General features: G+C 39.4%; 1 pseudogene; it reads right to left on the reverse strand.

Moving 5' to 3' along the window:
* Positions 1-7939: 7939 nt before the first annotated feature.
* On the reverse strand, positions 7940-8821 carry LOC142505002 (FBD-associated F-box protein At4g10400-like; annotated as a pseudogene).
* Between the last annotated feature and the right edge of the window lie 384 nt (positions 8822-9205).

Below are 9205 nucleotides of genomic sequence, written 5' to 3' on the forward strand. Positions count from 1 at the left end.
GTAAAGGGTTACGCCTACTGCCAGTTGCGAGAAGCTCACGAAGTCACACCTCAAGTCTGTAAGTTTTAATCTTGAATACTTTTGATCTAAAAACTTGCCAGCATGACTTCATTCAACAAAATTCCCATGTTCTCCAGAGAAGAATTTGATGATTAGAAAATCAGAATGCAGGCTCATTTGGCTGCACAAGATGATGACATGTGGTATGTCATAACTGATGGACCCATGAAGATTCTAAAAACAAATACAGCAGTTGCCATTACAGAAGGAGCACCACAAAGAATAGAAAAGCCCAAAGATGAATGGACAACTGAAGATAAAAGAAAAGCAAATCTTGATAATGTGGCTAAAGACATTCTGTACAAAACGCTGGACAAAGTAACCTTCAGCAAAATAAAAATGTGTAAGACAGCCAAAGAAATTTGGGAAAAGCTGATCCAGCTCTGTGAAGGAAATGTCAAACCAAAGAAAATAAACTTTCTGTTGCAGTGCAAAAGTTTGATAACATCAAAATGAAAGCAGGAGAATTGATGCACGAGTATGATGAAAGAGTAAGCAGTATCATCAATGAGCTAAATGCACTTGGAAAAGTGTATACCAACAAAGAGATTGCACTGAAGGTAATAAGAGGTCTTCCCAAGGAATGGGATGTCAAGACCATGGCAATGAGGGAGTCCAAAGATCTGAACCAAATCGAACTTCATGATCTGTTTGCTGATTTAAAGACCTATGAATTTGAGCTGCAGACCAGAGAAAGAGAATCATCTACCTCTGCAGCCACAACTGCTCTAGCTGCTGTCAGAACTGAACCAATTAGTTCAGTCGAAAAAATCTGCTGATCAGTTGAGTAATGATGCTATGTCATTGTTCATCAAAAAATTTGGAAGGTTCATGAGAAAGAATCAAGGGAACTTCCAGAAGCCATACCAAAGGAACAATTCCAAAGATGAACCAAATGCCTGCTATAACTGTGGCAAATCAGGTCACTTCATTGCTGATTGTCCTAAACCCAAGAAGGACAGTCAAGGCTCAACTGATAGAAGAAAGAAATCATATGAATGCAAAACAAGACCCAAGGAAGATAAGAATTCCTTCAGAAAGAAACATGAAGTACTCTTAGCTGAAGAAAACAAATCCAAATGGGCAGAAACTGACAGTGAGGAGTCAGAACCAGAAAGCTCATACAGCTCCAGTGATGATGAGGAAGTAAAGTGCTTGATGGCTAATGATGCAGCAGAAAAATCATCTAGCCAACAGGTATTTGATTTCAGCTCAACTGATTTCACACGAGAAGAACTCATTCTAACACTACATGATATGGTAAATGAGTATCAAAAGCTTGCATCATCATTTGAAGAAATCAAAGAAAAGCAAACTGATCCCACAGACAATAAAACCAAAACTGATGAATCAGTCGATGGGTTGAGTCTAAAAAGAAAAATTGCTGAGTTAAAAGCAGAAAGAAACAAAAATCAGTCATTAATACAGAAGTTGATGCTTGAAAACTCAAAACAGACTGAGCTTATTCAGTCTTGGAACAAATCATCTACTGCACTAAATGAGATGCAGATTTCACAAAAATCAGTTTCTGATAAAACTGGTTTAGGGTACAACACTCAAGGAGAAATGTATCCAAATGATACTCAACCAAAGCTAACAATAGACAAAGGGAAATACATTCACTTTGTCAAATCAGCAGTTATACAAGAACAAATTGAGCCCAGTAAACTGATTGAGCAACCTACTGAGAATATGAACAAGGCTAGAAGATATAGGATTTGTTATAGTCAAAAATTCTCAACTGATTCACAAAGTCAGTCATCAAAGAGATTTTTCAAAAACTATTCGAATGGCTATTCCAATTGCTGTTCGTCGGAGCGTAGCTCGTCCAGCGAGCCAAAATTTCTTCACTATTTTTCAAACCATGAACCAGTTAAACTCATCTTCCCCCTCCAAGATGAGATCTCTGATGGCATAGAACGGAGGCAGACAAAAGCTGCTGAGATTCAATTCCAACAACTTCTATTAGCTCCTACTTCTGTGTTTGTAAACACACGCAGGTAGATGGAGTTTGCGGCAAGGTTGCCTGACCTTGGATTCCGGGGAACTCTGCGTGTCTCAACGAAAGTATCAGATGCTTCTTACAATCAATTCATTCAGGGTCACGGCGCAAAATTTCTTGCGATTAGGAGTTTTTAAATCTTCTATGTATATTTGTAGAAATTAATCGAATGAATTCTTTCAATAATTAGCTTGTATTTTTTTCTGGTCCATGAATATGGATCTTCGGTAATCTCTTGAGATGTTTTGCTAATCATCGTTGGTTAAAACAAGAGTTGGTATTATTGTTTAGTTTGAGAATTGAATGTTATTTGGATGTTGATGTGTGCGCGAGCAGACTGGTTCGCTGGAGCTTAGCACGTCTGACGGGCCAAACTTTTTAACTGTTTTCCAAACCATATTCCCAGTTAAACGCATCTTCCCCCTCCAAGCTGAGATCTCTGATGGCATAGAACATATGCAGACAAATGCTGTTGAGATCCATCGATTCCAACAACTTCTGTTAGCTCCTACTTCTGTGTTTGTAGACACACGGAGGCAAATGGAGTTTGCGGCAAGGTTGTCTGCCCTTGTATTCCGGGAACTCTGCGTGTCTCAACGAAAGTATCAGATGATTCTTACAATCAATTCATTCAGGATCACGGCGCAAAATTTCTTGCGATTAGGAGGTTTTAAATCTGCTACGTATATTTGTAGAAATTAATCGAATGAATTATGTGAATAATTAGCTTGTATTTTTTTCTGGTCCATGAATATGGATCTTCGGTAATCTCTTGAGATGTTTTTCTATTCATCGTTGGTTAAAACAAGAGTTGGTATTATAGTTTAGTTTGAGTACTGGATGTTATTTGGATGTTGATGTGTGCGCGAGCAGACTGGTTCGCTGGAGCGTAGCACGTCCGACGGGCCAAAATTTTTAACTGTTTTCCAAACCATGTTCCCAGTTAAACGGATCTTCCCCCTCCAAGCTGAGATCTCTGATGGCATAGAACAGATGCAGACAAATGCTGTTGAGATCCATCGATTCCACCAACTTCTGTTAGCTCCTACTTCTGTGTTTGTAAACACACACAGGTAGATGGAGTTTGGGACAAGGTTGCCTGCCCTTGGATTCCGGGGAACTCTGCGTGTCTCAACGAAAGTATCAGATGCTTCTTACAATCAATTCATTCAGGATCACGGCGCAAAATTTCTTGCGATTAGGAGGTTTTAAATCCGCTATGTATATTTGTATAAATTAATCGAATGAATTCTGTCAATAATTAGCTTGTATTTTTTTCTGGTCCATGAATATGAATATTCGGTAATCTCTTGAGATGTTTTGCTATTCATCGTTGGTTAAAACAAGACGTTGTATTATTGTTTAGTTTGAGTACTGGATGTTATTTGGATGTTGATGTGTGCGCGAGCAAACTGGTTCGCCAGAGCATAGTGCGTCCGACGAGCCAAACTTTTTTAACTGTTTTCCAAACCTTGTTCCCTGTTGAAAGCATCTCCCCCCTCAAGCTGAGATATCTGATGGCATAGAATAGATGCAGACAAATGCTGTTGAGAACCATCGATTACAACAGCTTCTGTTAGCTCCTACTTCTGTATTTGTAAACACACGCAGGCAGATGGAGTTTGCGACAAGGTTGCCTGCACTTGGATTCCGAGGAACTCCGTGTGTCTCAACGAAAGTATCAGATGATTTTTACAATCAATTTATTCAGGATCACGGCGAAAAATTTCTTGCGGTTAGGAGGTTTTAAATCTGCTATTTATATTTTTAGAAATTAATCGAATGAATCCTGTCAATAATTAGCTTGTATTTTTTTCTGGTCCATGAATATGGATCTTCGGTAATCTCTTGAGATGTTTTGCTAATCATCGTTGGTTAAAACAAGAGTTGGTATTATAGTTTAGTTTGAGTACTGGATGTTATTTGGATGTTGATGTGTGTGCGAGCAGACTGGTACGCCGGAGCGTAGCTCGTCCTGCGACCCAAAATTTCTTCACTGTTTTCCAAACCATGATCGCAGTTAAACGCATCTTCCTCCTCCAAGTTGAGATCTCTTTTGGCATTGAACAGATGCAGAAAAATGCTGCTGAGATCCATCGATTCCAACACCTTCTGTTAGCTCCTACTTCTGTGTTTGTAAACACACGCAGATAGATGGAGTATGCGGCAAGGTTTCCTGCCCTTGGATTCCGGGTAACTCTGCGTGTCTCAACGAAAGTATCAGATGCTTCTTACAATCAATTCATTCAAGATCACGGCGCAAAATTTCTTGCGATTAGGAGGTTTTAAATCTGCTATGTATATTTGTAGAAATTAATCGACTGAATTCTGTCAATAATTAACTTGTTTTTTTTTCTTGTCTATGAATATGGATCTTCTGTAATCGCTTGAGATGTTTTGCTAATCATCGTTGGTTAAAACAAGAGTTAATATTTTAGTTTAGTTTGAGTACTGGATGTTATTTGGATGTTAATGTGTGCGCGAGCAGACTGGTTCGTCGGAGCGTAGCTCATCCAGCGAGCCAAAATTTCTTCACTGTTTTCCAAACCATGATCGTAGTTAAACGCATCTTCCCCCTCCAAGCTGAGATCTCTGATGGCATAGAACGGATGCAGACAAAAGCTGCTGAGATTCAATTCCAACAACTTCTCTTACCTCCTACTTCTGTGTTCCTAAACACACGAAGGCAGATGGAGTTTGCGACAAGGTTGCCTGCACTTGGATTCCGAGGAACTCTGCCTGTCTCAACGAAAGTATCATATGCTTCTTACTTCATTCAGGATCACGGCGCAAAATTTCTTGCGATTAGGAGTTTTTAAATCTGCTACGTATATTTGTCGAAATTAATCGAATGAATTCTGTCAATAATTAGCTTGTATTTTTTTCTGGTCCATGAATATGGATCTTCGGTAATCTCTTGAGATGTTTTGCTAATCATCGTTGGTTAAAACTATAGTTGGTATTATAGTTTAGTTTGAGTACTGAATGTTATTTGGATGTTGATGTGTGTGCGAGCAGACTGGTTTACCGGAGCGTAGCTCATCCGGCCAACAAAAATTTCTTCACTGTTTTCCAAACCATGATCGCAGTTAAACGCATTTTCCCCCTCCAAGTTGAGATCTCTTATGGCATAGAACAGATGCAGAAAAATGCTGCTGAGATCCATCGATTCCAACACCTTCTGTTAGCTCCTACTTCTGTGTTTGTAAATACACGCAGATAGATGGAGTTTGTGGCAAGGTTTCCTGCCCTTGGATTCCGGGTAACTCTGCGTGTCTCAACGAAAGTATCAGATGCTTCTTACAATCAATTCATTCAGGATCACGGCGCAAAATTTCTTGCGATTAGGAGGTTTTAAATCTGCTATGTATATTTGTAGAAATTAATCGATTGAATTCTGTCAATAATTAGCTTGTATTTTTTCTGGTCCATGAATATGGATCTTCGGTAATCTCTTGAGATGTTTTGCAAATCATCGTTGGTTAAAACAAGAGTTGGTATTATAGTTTAGTTTGAGTACTGGATGTTATTTGGATGTTGATGTGTGCACCAGCAGACTGGTTCGCAGGAACGTAGCTCGTACAGCGAGCCAAAATTTCTTCACTGCTTTCTAAACCATGATCCCAGTTAAACGCATCTTCCCCCTCCAAACTGAGATATCTGATGGCATAGAACAGATGCAGACAAATGCTGTTGAGATCCATCGATTCCAACAGCTTATGTTAGCTGCTACTTCTGTATTTGTAAACACACGAAGGCAGATGGGGTTTGCGACAAGGTTGCCTGCACTTGGATTCCGAGGAACTCTGCCTGTCTCAACGAAAGTATCATATGCTTCTTACAATAAATTCATTCAGGATCACGGCGCAAAATTTCTTGCGATTAGGAGGTTTTAATTCTGCTATGTATATTTGTAGAAATTAATCGAATGAATTACGTCAATAATTAGATTATATTTTTTTCTGGTCCATGAATATGGATCTTCGGTAATCTCTTGAGATGTTTTGCTAATCATCGTTGGTTAAAACAAGAGTTGGTATTATAGCTTAGATTGAGTAGTGGATGTTATTTCGATGTTGATGTGTGCGCGAGCAGACTGGTTCGCCGGAGCGTAGCTCGTCTGGCGAACCAAAATTTCTTCACTGTTTTCCAAACCATGATCGTAGTTAAACGCATCTTCCCCCTCCAAGTTGAGATCTCTTATGGCATAGAACAGATGCAGAAAAATGCTGCTGAGATCCATCGATTCCAATACCTTATGTTTGCTCCTACTTCTGTGTTTGTAAACACACGCAGATAAATGGAGTTTGCGGCAAGGTTTCCTGCCCTTGGATTCCGGGTAACTATGCGTGTCTCAACGAAAGTATAAGATGCTTCTTACAATCAATTCATTCAGGATCACGGCGCAAAATTTCTTGCGATTAGGAGGTTTTAAATCTGCTATGTATATTTGTAGAAATTAATGGAATGAATCCTGTCAATAATTAGCTTGTATTTTTTATCTGGTCCATGAATATGGATCTTCGGTAATCTCTTGAGATGTTTTGCTAATCATCGTTGGTTAAAACAAGAGTTGGTATTATAGTTTAGTTTGAGTACTGGATGTTATTTTGATGTTTGTGTGTGCGTGAGCAAACTGGTTCGCTGGAGCGTAGCTCGTCCGACGAGCCAAATTTTTTTAACTGTTTTCCAAACCATGTTCCCAGTTAAACCCATCTTCCCCCTCCAAGCTGAGATCTCTGAAGGCATAGAAAGATGCAGGCAAATGCTGTTAATATCCATCGATTACAACAGCTTCTGTTAGCTCCTACTTCTGTATTTGTAAACTCACGCAGGCAGATGGAGTTTGCGACAAGGTTGCCTGCACTTGGATTACGCGGAACCCTGCGTGTCTCAACGAAATTATCAGATGCTTCTTACAATCAATTTATTCAGGATCACGACGCAAAATTTTTACGATTAGGAGGTTTTAAATCAGCTATGTATATTTGTAGAAATTAATCGAATGAATTCTATCAAGAATTAGCTTGTATTTTTTTCTGATCTCTGAATATGGATCTTCGGTAATCTTTTGAGATGTTTTGCTAATCATCGTTGGTTAAAACAAGAGTTGGTATTATAGTTTAGTTTGAGCACTGGATGTTATTTGGATGTTGATGTGTGCGTGAGCAGACTGGTTCCCCGGAGCGTAGCTCATCCGGCGAACCAAACTTTCTCCATTGTTTTTTAAACCATGATCCCAGTTAAACGCATCTTCCCCCTCCAAGTTGAGATCTCTGATGGCATAGAATAGTTGCAAAAAATACTGCTGAGATCCATCGATTCCAAGAGCTTCTGTTAGCTCCTACTTCTGTGTTTGTAAACACGCGCAGGCAGAATGAGTTTGCGACAAAGTTACCTGCACTTGGATTCCGATGAACTCTGTGTGACTCCACGAAAGTATCAGATGTTTCTTACAATCAATTCATTCAGGATCACGGCGAAAAATTCCTTGTGATTAGGAGGTTTTAAATCTGCTATGTATACTTGTAGAAATTAATCGAATGAATTACGTCAATAATTAGCTTGTATTTTTTTTCTGGTCTATGAATATGGATCTTCTTTAATCGCTTGAGATGTTTTGCTAATTATCGTTGGTTAAAACAAGAGTTGGTATTATAATTTAGTTTGAGTACTGGATGTTATTTGGATGTTGATGTGTGCGCGAGCAGACTGGTTTGCCGGAGCGTAGCTCGTCCGGCGAGCCAAACTTTCTTCACTATTTTCCAAACCATGATCCCAGTTAAACGCTTCTCCCCCCTCCAAGCTGAGATCTCTTATGGTATAGAACGAATGTGGACAAATGCTGCTGAGATCCATCGATTCCAACAGCTTCATTTAGCTCCTACTTCTGTGTTTGTAAACACACGCAGGCAGATGGAGTTTGCGGCAAGGTTGCCTGCCCTTGGATTCCGAGGAAGAAACTTCCAAGCTCTTCAACTTTGAATGTCCAACCAACGACACTTTTTTCAGCTTGTGAGAATCCACGATGGACAAGTGTTCGAGAACAGTACAATTCGAAATGAAAAACCCAGCATCTCGATCATCTACATGAAGAGAGCATAGAGACAATTTTCTGAGTGACTTGAGGCCCGGAAACAACCCTAAGTCGCCACCTTTGCTCTTAATCAAAGTCCTACGGGGAAAAGTGTAATAGCCAGGCATAGCTTTGTTTTGATAAATTATGCGTATGTCGATGCTTTCTACTTCCTTTTTCCAGCAACAATGGAAGCCTCGTCTTAATATTGCCTCCCTTCAGATAGGGTGAATGAAATTTGAATTCTTCCAAAAAACGAGAGTCTTTGTTTGAAGCCAATAAATCATAAGTCTCCTTCATGTGGTTGGGGAATTCTTTTTCCTGTAATTGTTTAAAATATTTGTCTTTCGATTGTTCAGAGGGATGTCGAGTGCTGAGGAGAGCCGAGTGATGTAAGTATAGAGGTGGCGCCAATGAGTAGATAAGATGCTGGTGGCGATAGCTTCTCGCCATGTCAATCGAGATATTATGGCCACAAGAACATCGTCCGGTAACTGGCTGATCTTGTCCACCTCCCCGTTCTCACTCATTCTGAACAACCCAAAGAAAAGAAAAGGAACTGTAAATATCCAAATAAAAAATCCCGTTACAAAAAGAAAAGAAATATCACCAAACGAGTTTTGGGAGATAAAACAAACCTCGATTCTTGTCTGTACAGCAAAGATATTGAATGGAAGAACTCCGACGGGAGATAAGATAAATACGGCGCGCCTAACCTAAAGATCAATCAACCGACCGAAACAAAATAAGCAAAACAAAACCAAAGTTTTTAGAGAATCTGTAAACTTAGACTAGTTTAAATCCACCTAAAATCAAAACTTAAAGAGAGAATTATCGGTTTTTCGTCGTCTGCGGATTCAAAAGTTAGAGTTATGGCAGTGAAGGGGGAGAATTGAGAAGCAAGGAGGAGACGATGAAAGTGAAGGGGGTGGTTTCCGTGTCTGTTGGTGAAAGTGAGCCCAATATGAACCGACCAATACTCTATATATAAATTCGATAAAAAAAAAATTAAAATCTAATTTTCTTAATAATTTGTTTTATACACGAAACTGATTATGCTAATTTTT

Source organism: Primulina tabacum, chromosome 10 (genome assembly GCF_025594145.1).
Source record: "Primulina tabacum isolate GXHZ01 chromosome 10, ASM2559414v2, whole genome shotgun sequence".
Taxonomy (NCBI): Eukaryota; Viridiplantae; Streptophyta; class Magnoliopsida; order Lamiales; family Gesneriaceae; genus Primulina; species Primulina tabacum.